Source organism: Mobula hypostoma, chromosome 18 (assembly GCF_963921235.1).
Source record: "Mobula hypostoma chromosome 18, sMobHyp1.1, whole genome shotgun sequence".
NCBI lineage: Eukaryota > Metazoa > Chordata > Chondrichthyes > Myliobatiformes > Myliobatidae > Mobula > Mobula hypostoma.
The window spans coordinates 5365452-5381941 of record NC_086114.1 but is presented as its reverse complement, the minus strand read 5'-3'; the positions used below and the strand labels follow the sequence as shown (position 1 = coordinate 5381941).

Below are 16490 nucleotides of genomic sequence, written 5' to 3'. Positions count from 1 at the left end.
AGTAGTGAATCTGTGGAATTCGTGGCTATGGAGGCCAGGCCATTGGATATGTATAAAGTGGAGGTTGATAATGTTCATGATTAGTGAGGGCATGAAAGATTATGGGGAGAAGACAGGAGAATGAGGTTGAGAGGGAAAATAAATCAACCATGGTGGAATGACAGAGCAGACTCGATGGGCCGAATGGCCCAATTCAGCTCCTATGTCCTATGGTGATGCTGACTGCCTCGTGGTAGCTTAAACACTATCGCTGTGCCAGCAACCTGGGTTCAATCTTCTCCGCTCTGTGAGAAGTTTGTGAATGGGCTTCTCCCAGGTGCTCTGACTTGTTCCCACTTTGCGAAGCTGTAGGGGTTGGTAAGTTAATTGGTCACACGGGAGTGATTGAGCGGTGCAGGCTTGTTGGGCTTGAAGGGTCTGTTACCGTGCTGTACAGTATCTCTAAATAAATAAATATCATCCTGCTGAGGCCTGGGCCCTGGTTAACTGAGCTGTTAGTGTGGTTAGCACCTTTACACACACCCAATAGAAGAGGCCAGGTTACAATTAAATATCTTGTTTAAAGCCTCTACCTCACTGGACTGTTAGGTTTGATTTTTAACACAAAATAATCTGCAGATGCTAGGGTCAAAGCGACACACAACAACATGCTGGAGGAACTCAGCAGGTTGGGCAGCATCCGTAGAAAAGATCGGTCGACGTTTCGGGCCGGAACCCTTCGTCAGGACTGAGGAGGGAGGGGGCAGAGGCTCTATAAAGAAGGTGGGGGGAGGGTGGGAAGGAGAAGGCTGGTAGGTTCCAGGTGAAAAACCAGTAAGGGGAAAGATAAAGGGGTGGGGGAGGGGAGGCAGGGAGGGGATAGGCAGGAAAGGTGAAGAAGGAATAGGGGAAAACACAATGGGAAGTAGAAGGAGGCGGAACCATGAGGGAGGGGGCAGAGTGAAATAGGGATAGGGGAAGGGAGGGGGAGGGAATTACCAGAAGTTGGAGAATTCTATGTTCATACCAAGGGGCTGGAGACTACCTAGACGGTATATGAGGTGTTGCTCCTCCAACCTGAGTTTAGCCTCATCATGGCAGTAGAGGAGGCCATGTATGGATATATCTGAATAGGAGTGGGAAGCAGAGTTGAAGTGGGTGGCTACTGGGAGATCCTGTCTGTTGTGGTGGACGGAGCAGAGGTACTCGATAAAGCGGTCCCCCAACCTGCGTCGGGTTTCACCGATGTAGAGGAGGCCGCACCGGGCGCACCGGATGCAATAGATGACTCCAACAGACTCACAAGTGAAGTGTTGCCTCACCTGGAAGGACTGTTTGGGGCCCTGAATGGTGGCAAGAGAGGAGGTGTAGGGACAGGTATAGCACTTGCGCTTACAGGGATAAGGGCCGGGTGGGAGATCCGTGGGGAGGGACGTGTGGACCAGGGAGTCACGGAGGGAACGATCCTTGCAGAAAGCGGAGAGGGGTGGAGAGGGAGAGATGTGCTTAGTGGTGGGGTTCTGTTGAAGGTGGCGGAAGTTGCGGAGGATAATGTGCTGGATCCGGAGACTGGTGGGGTGGTAGGCGAGGACAAGGAGAATTCTGTCCCTGTTGTGGTGGCGTGAGCCAAAGTGTGGGAAATGGAGGAGATGCGGGTGAGGGCATCATTGATGACAGCAGAAGGGAAACCACGATCTTTAAAGAAAGAGGACATTTGAGATGTCCTGGAACGGAAAACCTCATCAAGCCCACTGACTCTCATAACTACCTCAACCATACCTCTTCCCACTCAGCCACATGCAAAAATGCTATTCCCTATTTCCAGTTCCTCCGTCTCCGCCGCATCTGCTCCGAGAATGAGGTTTTTCACCCCTTTATCTTCCCCCTTACTGGTTTTTCACCTGGAACCTACCAGCCTTCTCCTTCCCACCCTCCCCCCACCTTCTTTGTAGAGCCTCTGCCTCCTCCCTCCTCAGTCCTGACGAAGGGTTCCGGCCCGAAACGTCGACCGATCTTTTCCACGGATGCTGCCCGACCTGCTGAGTTCCTCCAGCGTGTTGTGAATGTAGGTTTGATTTTTGTACTCTGTGCTCCAGAGTGGGATTTGAACATACAACCTTCTAGTTCAGAGGCAAGAATGCACCCCAGAGGCTACACTGATTTGAAGGGAAAGTGGTTTACTCTTTGCTCTGTGTGTTAAAGTCTCTTTACAAGGGTTCCCTGGGTTATGGATGACTCCTGTCTTTACTTTCTTCCAAGGTAAGGAAGTTGTCATGGAGCACCCTAATGAACTTGTACAGATGTACTGTTGAAAGTGTCGTGGTCTGCTACGGTAATTGGAATCTGCAGGAATGCTGAGAGTAGTGGATTTAGTCCAATTCATCACGAGCACATCCCTCCTCTCTATCAGTAGTATCTACAAGAGCCTGTGCCTCAAGAAGGCAACATCCATCATCGAACTTCCCCACCACCCGGCCGGCCATGCCATCTTCTCACAGCTGCTGTCAGCAGGAAAAATGAAGGCGTTAGTCTCACGGCACCGGGTTTAGGAACAGCTACTTCCCTTCAGCCATTCAGTTCTTGAACTAACTGGCAAAACCCTAATCACCACGTCTTTATAGCAACACTATGACCACTGCACTACGAAGGATTTATTATGTTCTAATTGTGCCATTTCTTGTTAAAAGTTGTGCATAATTCGTGTTTTCTTGTGAATGCTCCTTATCTGTGAATATGATGCTGCTGCTGCAAGTAGGCTTTTCATCATATTGTGCTGAACTTGCCATGCATATGGTAATAAATTCCACCCTGACTTTGAGTCTGACTCTGCAAATTCTCCAACATATCTTCCTACAAGCAGGACTTCCTGGTGGCCAAACGTTTTAATTCTAATTCCTGTTATTGTTCCAAAGTGTCAATCCATGGCCTCTTGTGCCAAGATGAGGCCACCCTCAGGTTGGCAGAGCAACACCTTGTATTCTGTCTGGGTAGCCTCCAACCTGATGGCATGAATATCGATCTTTTTCTGGTGAACAGGTCCCCTCCCCCTTCACTCACTCTGACTTTTCACTTCTCATCTGCCTTTTACTCCCCCCCCCCCGCTTCCCTTTCTCCTGTTGTTCACTCTCCTCTCCTATCAGATCCTTTTTTTCCCAGCCCTTGACCTTTCCCACCCTCCTGGTTTCACCTGTCAACGTCCAACTAGCCTCCCTCCCTCCCCCCGCCATTTAAAGAAGGTATCTTCCCCCTTCCCCCTTCCTCCTCAGTCCTGAAGAAGGGTCTTGGCCTGAAACGTCAACCGTTTACTCTCTTCCATAGATGCTGCCTGGCCTGCTGAGTTCCTCCAGCATTTAGTGTGTGGTACTTGGATTTCCAGCATCTGCAGACTTCCTTGTGTTTGTGTTTAGTTCTCCTACACGTTTTTAAACTATTTTTCAAGTTGTAGTAACAGTATGTCTTGTGAAATTCATGAAGGGCTGCCTGCAGTGTATATTGTATTGGATTGATTATGCATAATATTAGGTTGGCTGTTGGATTAAACAAGAGAATTACTGCAGGTGTATGACACGGGTGCGAACAGAATGGATGTTTCTGACTTGTAAAGAAATTGGCTTGTGGAGAGTTCTCAGGAGCAGGGCCCTTGTGTAAACTGGGGGGCTTCTCCATTCCATCCCTGTGATGCTGCTCAGAGTTAATTTTATTATCATTGGCATATGTCATTAGATTTCTTTTGCAGCAGCTGTACAATGCAATACATAAATTACTGAGTAACGACAAAAAATATAAAAAATGTAGTGCAAAAGGAGAGGTCAATAGTGAGGTAGTTCATGGAAATTTCATAAATCTGACGGTGGAGGGGAAGAAGCTGTTCCTAACATGCTGTGCGTATGTGTGTGTCTTCAGACTCCTGTGCCTCCTCTCTGACTGTAGCGATGAGAAGAGGGCATGTCCTGGATGGTAGGGATCCTTCATGATGAATACTGCCTACTTGAAGTGTCACTTGTTGAAGATGTCACTTATGGCGGGGATGCTAGTGCCCAGTATAAAGCTGGCTTAGTCTACAACTCTCTGCAGCCTTTCCTGATCCTGTGTAGTGGCCCCTCCGTACCTGACAGTGATGGAACCAGTCAGAATACTCTCCAAGGTACAGCTGTAGAAACCATATGCAAGTTTGCTGATGATACCACTGTTGTGGGCTCGATCAAAGGTGGAGATGAATCAGCATACAGGAGGGAGACTGAAAATTTGGCTGAGAGGTGTCATAACAACAACCTCTCACTCAATGTCAGCAAGACCAAGGAACTGATTGTAGATTTCAGGAGAGGGAAACCAAGAGGTCCATCATCTCAGAGGACCTATCCTGGACCCATCATATAAATATAATTGCAAAGAAAGCATGTCAGCACCTCTACTTCCTCAGGAGTCTGCAGAAATTCACACGTCATCAAAAATCTTGACAAACCTTTATAGGTGTGTGGTGGAAAGTGTGCTGACTGGCTGCGTTACAGCCTGTATGGGAACACCAATGCCTTTGAGTGGAAAGTTGTACAAAAGGTAATGGATTTGGCATCACAGGTAAAGCCCTCCCAACTATGGAGCACATCTACATGAAATGCTGTCATAGAAAAGCAGCATCCATCATCAGAGATCCTCACCACCCAGGCCATGCTCTTTTCTCACTGCCACTATCAAAGGAGGTACAGGAGCCTCAGGACTCACACCACCAGGTTCAGGAAAAGTTACTACCCCTCAACCATCAGGCTCTTGAACAAAAGGGCTTAACCACACTCCTGGTGTTCCCACAACTGATGGTTTGACTTTAAGGACTCTTTATCTTGTAAGTTCATACTCATTATTTATTGCTATTTATTTATGTTTGCATTTGCAGTTTATTGTTCACTAATCCTGTTTACAATTGCTGTTCTATAGATTTGCTAAGTATGCCTGCAGGAAGATTAATCTGTGTTGTATGTGGTGATATGTATGAACTCTGATAATAAATTTTACTTTGAACTTTGAATTTGCAGGTGCTTGGTGACATACCAAATCTCCTCAAACTCCTAATGAAATGTAGTCACTGGCACGCCTTCTTCATGATTGTATTCATATGTTGGGCTCAGTACAGCTCCTCAGAAACGTTGACACCAGGAACTTAAGGCTGCTGGCCTTTTCCACTGCTGATGAGAACTGGTGTGTGTTACCTTGACTTCTCCTTCCGTAAGTCCACAATCAATTTCTTGGTTGATAGGGAAACTTGGACTTAATACCATCTTTGTATTATAATTAAAATATATAATATTGTAATTACTATTGTGATCATCAATGTCAATGACAGCACTGCAGGTTCAGGAAGGGTAAATTTTTGCCACTGATTCTCCAGTATCTTTGTATCTTCCACAACCGCAGGTTGTCCATTGTAGATTCTCGGATAGAGTGTTGCAGAACTTGCCTCTCTAATCTGTGGGCATCAGAGTATTATTTGTGAATGCTGCTTAATCATCGAGGGAAACCTCTGACCACCTAATTATGGGTGTACAGTAGGTTATTTCAGCTTTCGTGGTTTTGGTGGTTTTGTGGTCTAGTGAGCAGTTTCCTGACACCCCAGAGGAACGAACAAAGGCACATCTGAGAGCCTTGACTCACTCCAAGTCAGCAGGTAGTCTATGGTCATGGAGTCATAGAGCAAAGCAGTGCAGAAACAGACCCTTCAGCCCATCTAGTCTGTGCTGAATCGTTATTTTGGCTAGTCCCATCGACCTGCACCTAGACCATAGTCCTCCATACCCCTCCCATCCATGTACTTATCCAAACTTCTCTTTGAACTGTTGAAATCAAACCGGCATCCTCCACTCTCACTGGCAGCTCCACTCGCACCAGCCTCTGAGTGAATGAATTCCCCCTCATCTTCCCCTTTAAACTTTTTACCTTTCATCGTTAACCCATGATCTGTAGTTCTAGTCTCACCCAACACAGTGGAAAAAGCCTGTCTGCGTTTGCCCTATCTGTACCTCTCAGTTTTGTATGCAAGGCAATACACTGCAGCAATATGGCCGAGGCAACAGATCTTGGTCTCTCAGTAGGCCAGCAGGTATATAGACCTGTTGATTACGAAAAGAAAAACGTAGGCTGGGCTATTTGCAGGCCTGTGTCCATCCCTGTGGGTCTGTCCGTGGATCTGAAGTTGTGTGGAATGGTGGAGCGGGTCAGCTAAGCTGCTTGCCTGTGTTGCGATTTAGGGATATAGTGTGGAATTGGCCCTTCCGGCCCAACGAACCACACCGTCCAGCACTCACCTACTTAACCCTAACCTAATCATGGGACAGTTTACAATGACCAGTTAACCTACTGACTGGTACAGTTTCGGAATGTGAGAGGCAGCCGCAGCACCCAGAGGAAACTTGCACGTTCCTGGGGTGAACTCCTTACAAATGGCACCAAAATTGAACTCTAAACTTCGGAATGCCCCGAGCTGTAGTAGTGTTACACTAACTGCTCCACTACCATGGTGCTCTTTCTGCTTAACCTTCAGTTCTGCTTGCATAGTTAACAGCCACTTACGGTGGTTTACTTGGAACTGATGATTGCTGACTCGATGCCCAACCTGACTTAGTGGAATGCCAGTAGTTGTCTTGCCTGACTGAAATTTTCTTCAGGTGGAAATGGAAACGTACGCAAACTATTGTTTGCCTTATGTACTGGAATTGTAGTCATAGTCATATTGCAATCACTCGCGTCGAGTATATTGTTCCCCTAAGGAGTTGTCTTTAGGTGAGTGTAGAGGACAATCCAGGATACACCTACCAGGATGTTAGGGTGGACTCCCTTATGGAGGGTACCTGTGCATGACTTTGTTTAATCTGTGGAGGCCAAGGCACAGGCAACCATTACATAGTCTTTGACAGCTCGGGGTCAGGGTCCTGTGACATGGTGTACAAAATGACTGTGGACCCTTCACTGCAGCAGCCTTCCTCCACCTTCACTGCCATTGCGAAGTATCATCATCTTCTGCCATCTCCACCATTGAGGATTTGGTTGGATCGCTCTTTGTTTGGTCTCTTCCCCTTGGACCTTACTGCCATGGGTGACCCTACCAGGAGCTAAGCCTCAGATGGCTAAACTCCAAATGGCATAGCTCTCGGAATTTGCATAAGCCTCTCCAACACAACAAGTTTATTATCCTCAGAGATGTGTACTGGAGTGGTTTACAATGACAGCAAATTTTTTCAGGTGCTTTTAAGATAATTTCCCAGGGTGGAAATAGTTAATAGGTGAGAGAGTAACATATTAAGGTGATTGGAGGTAAGTATAGGGGGGAATATAATCCATACTACAGTGGAGTAAAGGGAACTACAGAGCCATGAGAGAAGAGTTGGCCAGAATTTATTGGAAAAGAACACTGGCAGGGATGACGGCAGAGCATCAATGGCTGGTATTTCGGATGCAATACAAAGGGCACAGGATATGTACATCCCAAAGAGGAAGAAGTATAAAGGAAAGATGGCACAACCGTGGCTAACAAGAGAAATCAAAGCCAACATACAAGCCACAGAGAGGGCATATAATAGACCAAAAATTAGTGGGAAGTTAGGGGATTAAGAAGCTTTTAAAAACCAACAGAAGGCAACGAAAAAAGTTATGGAGAAGGTAAGGATGGAATATGAAAATAAGCAAGCCAATAATATCAAAGAGGGTACCAAAAGTTTCTTCAGATACATAAAGTGTAAAAGAGAGGTGGCAGTGGATATCAGACTGCTGGAAAATGATGCTGGAGAGGTAGTAATGAGCGACAGCGAAATAGCAGATGAACTGAATAAATATTTTGCATCAGTTTTTACATTGGAAGACATAGCAGACTGGTGAAAGTTGCAGGTGTCAGGGGGCACGAAAGTGTGAAGTTACCATCGCTACAGAAGAGGTTCTTGGGAAACGGAAAGTTCTGAAAGTAGTTAAGTCATTTGGACCAGATGGTGTACACCCCAGACTTCTGAAAGAGGTGAAGAGATTGTGGAGGTATTAGTAGTGATCTTCCACGAATCACTAGATTCTGGATTGGTTCCTGAAGGTTTGAAAGTTGCAAATGTCACTCCACTCTTCAAGAAGGGAGAGAGGCAGAAGAAAGGAAACTATAGGCCAGTTAGTCTGACCTCAGTGGTTCGGAGGATATTGGAGTCTATTATTAAGGACGAGGTCTCAGGGTACTTAAAGGCACGTGATAAAATAGACCATGGTCAGCGTGGTTTCTTCAAGGGAAAATCTTGCCTGACGAATCTGTGGGAATTCTTTGAAGAAATAAGCAGGATTGACAAAGAGGAATCGGTTGATGGTGTGTATGTGGGTTTTCAGAAGGCCTTTGACAAGGTGCCACACATAAGGCTGTTAACAAGCTACGAGCCCATTGGATTACAGGAAAGATTCTAGCATGGATAAAGCAGCGGCTGATTGGTAGGAGGCAGAGAGTAGGAATGAAGGGAGCCCTTTCTTGTTGGCTGCCAGTGACTTGTGGTGTTCCACAGGGGTTGGTGTTGGGGCTGATTCTTTTTACGTTATATGTCAATGATTTGGATGATGGAATTGATAGCTTTGTTGCAAAGTTTGCAGGCAATATGAAGATAGGTGGAGAGGCAGGTAGTTTTTAAGAAGTAGATGGGATGTAGAAGGACTTAGATTAGGAGAATGAGCAAAGAAATGGCAGATGGAATACAGAGTTGGGAAGTGTATGGCCATGCACTTTGGTAGAAGAACGAGAAGGATTGTTTATATAATAAATGGAGAGAGAATACAAAAAACGGAGGCACAAAGGGTCTTGGGAGTCCTTGTGCAGGATTTCATAAAAGTTAATTTGCAATTTGAGTCTGATGAGGAAGGCAAATATAATGTTAGCGTTCATTTCAAGAGGACTAGAATATAAAAGCAAGGATGTAATGTTGAGACTTTATAAAGCACAGGTGAGGCCTCATTTGGAGTATTGTGAGCAGTATTGAGTATAAGAGCTGGAATATTATGATGAGGTTGTAAAAGGCATTGGTGAGGCCGAATCTGGAGTATTGTGTTCAGTTTTGGTCACCAAATTCCAGGAAGGATATTTGATAAGGTTGAAAGAGTGCAGAGAAGGTTTACAAGGATGTTGCTGGGACTTGAGAAACTCAGTTACAGAGAAAGGTTGAATAGGTTAGGACTTTATTCCCTGGAGCGTAGAAGAATGAGGGGAGATTTGATAGAGGTATATAAAATTATGATGGGTATAGATAGAGTGAATGCAAGCAGGCTTTTTCCACTGAGGCAAGGGGAGAAAAAAACCAGAGGAGATGGGTTAAGGGTGAGGGGGGAAAAGTTTAAAGGGAACATTAGGGGGAGCTTCTTCACACAGAGAGTGGTGGGAGTATGGAATGAGCTGCCAGACAAGGTGGTAAATGCTGGTTCTTTTTTAACATTTAAGAATAAATTGGACAGATACATGGATGGGAGGTGTATGGAGGGATATGGTCCGTGTGCAGGTCAGTGGGACTAGGCAGAAAATGGTTCGGCACAGCGAAGAAGGGCCAAAAGGCCAGTTTCTGTGCTGTAGTTTTTCTGTGGTTTCTATGGTTTCAGTTTTGGGCCCTGTATTTTAGAAAGGATGTGCTGAAACTGGAGAAGGTTCAAAGGAGGATCACAAAAATGATTTAGAATCAGAATCAGGTTTATTATCACCGGCATGTGCCGTGAAATTTGTTAACTTAGCAGCAGCAGTTCAATGCAATACATAATATACAAGAAGAAAAAAATAAGTAAATCAATTACTGTATACGTATATTGAATAAATTAAAAATCGTGCAAAAACGGAAATAATATATATTTATAAAGGGAGGTAGTGTTCATGGGCTCAGTGTCCATTTAGGAATCGGATGGCAGGGGGGAAGAAGCTGTTCCTGAATCACTGAGTGAGTGCCTTCAGGCTTCTGTATCTCCTACCTGATGGTGGTAGTAGACAGCCGTCGATCCCAGGATATCATGGGTTTGCGCCTCTGGTGGACTGTGTCCTCTCCAGGGCGCTATCCTGGGCAGTAAGATTTGAAGAACCAGCTGCTGCCCATGCAGTGGGTTCCCCCCTCTCCACGTCACTGATGTAGTTCAAGGGAAGGGCAAGCATCAATACAGCTTGGCACCAGTGTCATCGCAGAGGTTGCCAGAGTGAAGTTGTAAACAGCCTCAAACTGCCTTAGGGACCCCGTCTACGGATTTCTTCCTCGGGGTTTACTCCCAAAGCCTTTCACATGGGTGGGTAGGGCCACAAGGTAGCGGAGGTTTAAAATCAGAGTTTTCCTTCTCCTAGGCAGGCTGCCGTCCAAAGCTGATGAACCCCACCTGCCCGAAACATCATCTGCCTGATGGTAACAGTGAGAGAAGGGCATGCCTTGGGTGCTAGGGGTCCTTGATAATGGACACTGCCTTTCTGAGGCACCGCTCCTTGAAGATGTCCTGGGTACTTTGTAGGCTAGTACACAAGATGGAGCCGACTAATTTATGACCCTCTGCAGTAGCCGCTGTCTTGCCTTTTTTATAACTACATCGATATGTTGAGACCAGGTTAGCTCCTCAGAGATCTTGACACCCAGGAACTTGAAGCTGCTCACTCTCTCCACTTCTGATCCTTCTATGAGGATTGGTATGTGTTCCTCCGTCATACCCTTCCTGAAGTCCACAATCAGATCTTTCGTCTTACGTTGAGTGCCAGGTTGTTGCTGTGACACCAGTCTGCTAATTAGCATATCTCACTCCAGTACGCCCCCTTGTCACCATCTGAGATTCTACCAACGATGGTTGTATTGTCAGCAAATTTATAGATAGTTTTTGAGCTATGCCTAGCCACACGGTCATGGGTATAGAGAGAGTAGAGCAGTGAGCTAAGCACACAACCCTGAGGTGCACCAGTGTTGATCGTCAGTGAGGAGGATATGTTTCGGGATTGAATGGCTTGTCACATGAAGAGTGTTTGATGGCTCTGGGCCTGTATTCACTAGAATTCAGTAGAATGAGGGGTGACCTCTTTGAATCCTATCAAATGATAAAAGGCCTTGATAGAGTGGACGTGGAGAGGATGTTTCCTCTGGTGGGAGAGTCTAAGACCAGAGAACAGTTCCTCAGAATAGAGGGGCATCCTTTTAAAATGGGAATGAGGAGAAATTTCTTTAGCCAGGGAGTGGTGAATCTATGGCATTCTTTGCCACAGGCAGCTGTGGAGACCGTTTTCACGTATACTTAAGGCTGATTGGTCAGGGCATGAAGGGATACGGGCAGAAGACAGGAGACTGGGACTGAGAAGAAAATTGGATCAGCCATAATGAAATGGTGGAGCAGACCTGATGGGCCAAATGGCCTAATTCTGCTCCTATATCATACAATCTTATGTGCCTCATTAACGTTTGGCAATATTAACCTGCTCACATGGAGAACAAGCACCAAAATGGACAGTGAGACTTGTGCGTTGCAGGATTGTGTATGGTCTGTAATAAATAGACCCTGTGATAGCTCACTCAGGGTTCTTCAAGATCTCCTGAATTTGCTGCTAAAGCTGGACAAAGGGCACTTGTCATGTGGATGTGACCATCATTGTCTACTCTACCCGATTTCAAAGTGCACTGGCCTGGAATTATTGTCTTGTCATGTTGCAAGATGAAGATTAACCTTATTTGTCAGGGGTACATTGAAACATTCAGTGGAGTGTGTCTTTTATGTCAAATCATATCTGTGAGCATTGTCCTGGGCAACCTGCAGGTTTCGCCATGCTTCCGGTGCCAACGTAGCGTGCTCACAACTCACTAGCCCTAACCTGGATGTCTTTGGAACGTGGGCAGGAACTGGAGCACCCGGAGGAAACCCACGCAGACTCGGGAAGAATGTGGAAACTCCCTACAGACAACCCGATCTTACAACAGGCTGCTGGGAAGTGATTGCGCTGACCGGAACGCTGTCATGACGCCGATGGTATCGTAACCACATGGATCAGAATCAGGTTTAATATCACTGACATGTCTCATGAAATTTGTGGATTTGCAGCAGCAGTGGAGTGCAATACATAAAAAATACTATAATTATAACAAGGTAGACATATATATATATAATATAAAAATTAAATTTAATCATTATGTGCCATGTCATATGATGTTGGTGATCATGACCATAATTGTTTTTGACAAATTTTTTTTATAGAAGTGGTTTGCCATTGCCTTCTGGGTGATGAATTTACAAAACAGGTGACCCCAGTCATTTATCAGTATTCTTCAGAGATTGTCTGCCTGGCATCGTTGGTTGCATAAACTGGTACTTGTGATATACACCAGTGGCTCATATGACTATCTGTCACTTGTTCCCGTGGCTTCACGTGACCCTGATCAGGGGCTAAGCAGGTGCTACACCTTGTCCAAGGATGACCTTACGCCTTCTTTGATAGAGACGTATCTCCACCCCGCCACCCAATAAGTAGTACAAAAAGAGACCAAAGCTCGTGAGGTGGTTGTCACGGGTTCACCATCCATTCAGAGATCTGATGGTGGAGGGGAAGAAGCTGTTCCTAAAATGTTGAGTGTGTGTATTCAGGCTCCTGTACGTGGAAGCAGATTTGGTGAGTGAGACAGAAAACACTGACTACAAATATGCATATTAATCATTTATTTAAAATCAGTAAAAACTTCAACCAAGCATTTTAAGTTCCCCCAGGTTACACAAAGTACAAACCTATATATTCAACTAACAGGTACTTAGTTAAAAGTGCGCATGGAGCATACCTTCCCAAGGGCTGTTAGACAAAGGAGAGAGAGTGAGCCCCTCGCACATGTTAATCTTTATACCCGGGGTGTTTGAAACTGGACACTAGGTGCCATGGCATACAAACCAACCAATGGGAAGAGCAGCTGCAGTTTTTAAACGCACCAATCACAATCGACACGATGGACGCGGCTTTTGACTGGCAAATAAGCCACACCCCCACACTACACGTAGTTTCTCCCTGATGGTCGCAATAAAAAGAGGACATGTCCTGGGTACTGTTGATGATGAAAGCAGACTTTCTGAGGCATTGCCTTTTGATGTGATTGTGCAAGATGTTGTTAACTACTCTTGTCTCAAGATCAATTTGGGTTGTTCATTTAGCACCAAAGTTCCATGAATCAATAAACTAAATGTCTCATATAGCAGATCCAATTATGTAGGGATGGCAACAATTGCTTCATATTACAGTAATAATGAGAAATTTTGGATGAGTGAGTGGCTCCTAGGTTTCAGGAGTTTTACATTGGTTGGATATTTGTGTGGCAGGGTGGGATGATACTATTGAACAAATCTCCGGACTTGCTGAATTTGACTGGTACATCAATTATTTTGGATTTGAATTTATAGATTGCTTCTTCTGTTGATTTTTTGCTTTGTTTGCAGGATGTGTACACTCATTGACCACTTTATTTGGTACACCTGATCACTAAAGCAACCAATCGTGCAGCAGCAACTCAATGCATAAAAGCATGCAGACGTGGTCAAGAGGTTCAGTTATTGTTCAGACCAAAATGGGGAAGAAATGTGAACTAAGTGACTTTGGCTGTGCTGTGATTGGTGCCAGATGGGGTGGTTTGAGTATCTCAGAAATTAGTGGTCTCCTGGGATTTTTACGCACAATAGTTTACAGAGATTGGTGTGAAAAATAAAAAAATATCCAGAGAGCGGCAGTTCTGTTGGTGAAAACGCCTTATTAATGAGAGAGGTCAGGGAAGAACGGCCAGACTAGTTCAAGCTGACGGGAAGGCCACGGTAACTCACATAACCATGCGTTAGAACAGTGGTGTGCAGAAGATCATCTCTGAACATAAAGCACGTTGAGCCTTGAAGCAGATGACCACAAACGTACACTTATATTATTAGGTACGGGAGATAGTTCCACTCCTGTATCTATTAAAATAGTCACTGAGTGTATATAATCCACCAGGTTTCAAAGTTCAAAGTACATTTAATATCAAAGTATGCATATCATATACGAGATTCATCTTCCTGGCAGCCACAGAACAAGGAAACACAATAGAATCCACAAAAACCCCCACGCCAAAAAAGGTTCAATGTGTGAGAAGAGCAAATTGTACAAGCAAATTAAAAAAAAGCAAACCAACAGAACATGAACTACAGAGTACCCGAAAGTAAGTCTACAACTATGGAACCAGTTTGGGCTGTCCAGGAGCCATCGACGTTGCCAAATCACTTTTGATTCAGTTTCTGATTGTAAATCATGACTTTGTTTTATCCTTTAAGAGCCGTCATTTTTGGAAGATTTATATGAAGTTTGATTTCTCTTCTTCTCTTATGACCTTGTCCTATAGTGATTTATAATGAAACACCTGTGGCAGCAATAAAATAAATAAGCCCCACTCCTCCATCCAAGGTGGCGTAGCAATCAATATAAAACTATAGAAATCATGCCCATCTACAAAAGTTCTGAATTTGTCAACTATCTTTGCAAGTCTCAATCATGACGGAATTCAGGTTAAAATAGTTTTGTCTTTAGCACATGCTAACCTTCACCTGGAGTGTGCTGACAGTTCCAAACTAATTCAGCAATAACTTTTAAGAGGGATTTGGTTAAATATTTGAATTGGGTAAAACTTCAGAAGCCATAGGAGGAGGGAAGAGAAGTGGGACTAATTCAGTGACACGTTGGAAGGTCAAACTTGTAGGTAGGGTAGAGGGCCAGTGGCACAACTCTTTGCGTTCCAACTGTAATGAAAACCAATTTCCCCCGGGATCAATAAAGTATGACTCTGACTATGTTGTTGAAAAGCAGAGGCATCTTGGGGAGCACATCCATAGATCTCTCAAAGTTGCCGCACAAGTTTATAGGGAGGTGAAGAAGCTGTATAATGTGTTGGTCTTCATTCATTTGGGGGATCAAGTTTAAGAGCCACAAGGTAAAGTTGCAGCTCTATAAAACTCTGGACCACATTTGGAGTATTGTGTTCAGTTCTGGTCACCTCATTATAGGAAGGATGTGGGAGCTTTGAGGGTGCAGAGGAGATTTACCAGGATGCTGCCTGGATTGGAGAGCATGTCTTATGAGGAAAGGTTGAATGAGCTAGGGCTTTCCTCTTTGGAGCGGGGACTTGACCGAAGTGTACAAGATGACGAGAGGTATAGATAGAGTGAACGGCGACACTTCTGCGGGCTGTCCCCAGCACATTGTCGGACTGCGTCAGTCGTTGATGCTAATGACACATTTCACTGCATGTTTCAAGGTACATGTGACAAATACAGCTCATCTTCTTAGGTGGAACAAGCTCTTCCAGCCCACATCACCCAGCAACCCATCTACTAACCCTAGGCTAATCACAGGACAATGTACAATGACTAATTAATCCACTTAACCGGTATGCATTTGGACTGTGGGAGGAAACCCTTGCACACATGGGAAGACGTGCAAAGTTTCTTATAGAGGACATCGGAATTGATCACTGATCTCCGACGCCCTGAGCTGCAATAGCATCTTGCTGATCGCTACAATACCGTGGCGCCCTAGTCTCTATTGTAACTGTAGGTCATCCATTAGTTTTCACAAATACCAACCAATTCAAAAAAACTCAGGGAGAAATGTAGACATCGTGTCTAGCCTATTGGTGGCCTCATTAGATACTTTGGTTACAGACAGTGTTTGTACACTGGTCTGAAAGTCTGACTAATTTCTGATACTGTGTAATGTTTTGCAGGAGCTAAAGTAATAATTCAGTTTTTCACTTTCCCCTCTGTTTGTCTTGTATCTGGTACCTTTCCTGTCAATGTGAGTCAAACTGATAGCACAGACATTAGCCCAACAAAGGAAACAGACTCGGAGTCTCAATTAGCCTGTCAGTGTCCAGAAGGATTTCAATGGATCAGTTGGTGGAACAAATGCTACTGAAAGGAGCGAGCTAAGACCTCGCTTGTCTGAAACACCAGCTACTTTGTGCTAAAACAGAACTGGTGCCACAAGTTCTGCAATTGAGGTTCTCAGGTGAGCAGAATTTGTTCCACCTGCCACTCAGTTACTTAATTTACTTGTTAAAGAAAGTGGTAATTTATTTCGGAATGGGAAGTAGTGGTGAAATGTGAAACCTTGGCTTTTATTCTACCAACATGGGTATGTCTGCCAACACCAGCCCCATCATTATTCCTCAGTCTACAAAACCGATCCATTCCCAAATGATGATTTTGGATGAAATTTTGTAACTGGTGAAGGCTGGGATTCCACAGCCCATTCCCATTCCAATGTGTCAATCCACGGCCGTCTCTTTTGCCACGATGAGGCCACTCTCAGGTTGGAGATACAACACTTTATATTCCGTCTGCATAGCCAACAACCTGACGGCATGAGTATCAGTTTCTCGGAGCATTAACTTCTGCTAGTTTCCCCGCCTCCTCTTTCTCTCTTTCCCATTCCCCATTCTGACTCCCCTCTTATCTCTTCTCACCTGCCTATCGACTCCATCTGGTGCCCCCCTTCCTTACGTCTCTCCCATGGTTCA

The 16490-nt window shown here is 44.9% G+C and overlaps 1 protein-coding gene across 4 annotated transcripts in view; it reads left to right on the top strand.

The window, feature by feature from the left end:
* ndst2a (N-deacetylase/N-sulfotransferase (heparan glucosaminyl) 2a) overlaps window positions 1-16490 on the top strand; it is a 538132-nt gene that overhangs the window by 24410 nt on the left and 497232 nt on the right. Inside the window, exon 2 of one of the 4 annotated variants that reach the window (XM_063070370.1) lies at window positions 5007-5196. The exons of the other annotated variants lie outside the window; for them this stretch is intronic. The gene's annotated coding sequence lies outside the window, so the exon portion shown is untranslated. The remainder of the gene's footprint in view (window positions 1-5006; window positions 5197-16490) is intronic. 4 annotated transcript variants of the gene reach the window in all.